Genomic DNA, 2,548 nt, shown 5'->3' with positions numbered 1-2,548 from the left:
TTAACCCCTCTTTTTCATAAACACCCCATTTTCTACAACTTTCGTAGTTGACAGCAAACTCTTCGGATTTGTCACAACTTCCTTGGCTCGACAATCCCAAGTGATTACTTATTCTGAAAGTGATTGCATAATCCGCCCTGTAGGGGTTGTCATCACGGACAGCATGCCCCTTTTTGTCCCGAGCAACGCCGGGTACATCAGCTGGTATAGTAGAATAAAATAAAACGACGTCTTTTAGCAAAAACTGTCCTGAGGAAAAGTTTCCATAACTGCCGAAAGTTAGATAGCAAATTCTTTAGGGAAGAGAATGGAAAAACGTTATGTGTACACATTCCTTAAAAAAGAAAAAAAAAAACTAAAATAAATACTTGCACGCTGCTTAAGTCGTCATCTTTTCCCAGGACGGCCCGCAGTTTATATTTGAATAACCTTCAGCTGATAACAATGATATTTTTTCTTTCCACTGTGAGGGTTTTATAAATTATGCTTCGTTAATATTTTTTTTACGATTGATTCATCATTATCTTTGGGTCATATTATTTCACGCTTTGCAGGCGTTATCGACTTTGATAAACCCGTATCTTCGACTAAGTCTTATTTGACGATGTTCCACATCTGCTGATTTACTCGAATAAACCCTAGAAGTAATTTGGGTGGCTAAGCCCTTAATAAATGGTTTCCATTTCTGAAGAATTGATCATCGTCGAGTTTTACCGGGTGATTCTTGGCTTTCCTTCGCACCCTGTGCCTCTTCGTCCGTTTCTTATCGACGGAGTTGAGTTCACGGGTTTTTCTGAACCATAAATCGTTGCGGGTGTCTGATTATGACGCGTCTGAAGGTTAATCCTCCAACCAGTGGTTTGCAATCTTTTTTCAATGATGGCACCCTAACTTATATGCAATCATTACCGTGGCAACCCTTCTTCTCCATCCCACCATATCGTATATATAGAGTCTTCTTATATATAAATATGAATATATATATATATATACATATATATATATATCTATATATATATATATATATATATATATATATATATATATATATATATATATATTAGTGTATAAATATATGCATATATTATCAGTGCCTACTTTAATACATTAACATTAAAAAGATATAGAAAGATATAGACTTCATATATATACATATAATTATATATAATATATATATAATATATATATATATATATATAATATAATATATATATTATACTATATATATATATATATCAGAAGGACTATTATCGTTTTTGATGTTAATGTATTAAGGTAGACACTGATAACAATTTTATGAAGGCTTCCGGAAACTTTTATTGTTTTATCTTATTTATTTATTTATTTATTTTTTTTTTTTTTACAAATGTTCATTGTGATGATCTTACCAAGACAAAGTTCCTTGCGGCACCCCTAGGCAATTTCTATGGCACCCCAGGGTGCCACGGCAAGCAATTTGAGAATCACTGCGAGTCTAGGCTCATTGTTTTGTTCGTTGGGATCAAATGACGCATAGACACGACATCGGTCTACTTTTTGGAAGAAAGTGAGGTTCTTAGAACCACAGATAAGCAAACAGTTTTGGGATTCTCGAGGATGGGTGGCACGAGGGTCTCGGTAGGCCTATATAGGTGTCCACGAAAGCAGTATTCTTCGCGCCCATTTATATATACATCTGCAATGATTGAATCCTTTGCCACGTTGACATGGTTTTGGAGTTCGATGTGGTGGCTTACTCCTAGAGAAGACAGAGCTGTCCAGTCTTTCGCGTTTGAAGTTATTTTCGTAGCTCTTGTCCTACAGTGCTACTTACATCCATCACTATTACGCCGAACTTAATTACCTCAGCAGTCGTCAAATGGTTCCAAAATTTCAGGCAAGATTATACATAGTTTAAAGATATATTCTTTGGGAACTGTCTAGAACGCCTAAAGACAATATTTTATCCTTTTTTATATTTTAATTTATGGTTCCTCGTTGAACGAACCGGTTAAATGCTCGACTGCTCATCTCAGGGTCCAGCTTCGATTCCCCTGTCTGCCAACGCAGAATTAGAGGAATTTATTTCTGGTGATAGAAATTAATTTCTCGATGTGGTTCGGATCCCACAATAAGCTGTAGGTTCCATTGCTAAATAACCAGTTGGTTCCTAGCCACGTAAAATCAACTAATCCTTCGGGCCAGCCCTTGGAGAGCTGTTAATCAGGTCAGTGGTCTGGTAAAACTAAGATATACTTTTTTCTACTTCTTTTTAGAAAACTGGGGCGCTATCCATTGTCCTCGCAGGAAGGATTATTGCTCTACGGTACTCCGTAGCTTCGCACAACTTTTTCTTGGGCTGCGAAGAACGAGTCAGGCTTACTGAGAAGTCGAGACATCAGGAAAAAGTTCGGGGAACTGCATTACCCGTCAACCTGTATTTACTGTTATTGCTATATAAATATTTCCAACTTCGAGTCTCGTTCCCCTTCTTGAACCCTGTCCTGATACAGATAATCTTCTCCGTCTTCTGGTCTTATATGAGGTCATTAAGCTTGAGCTAGAATGG

Source organism: Macrobrachium nipponense, chromosome 5 (genome assembly GCF_015104395.2).
Source record: "Macrobrachium nipponense isolate FS-2020 chromosome 5, ASM1510439v2, whole genome shotgun sequence".
Lineage (NCBI taxonomy): Eukaryota > Metazoa > Arthropoda > Malacostraca > Decapoda > Palaemonidae > Macrobrachium > Macrobrachium nipponense.
The sequence above is the reverse complement of the archived record's forward strand: the minus strand, read 5'-3'. Positions refer to the sequence as shown.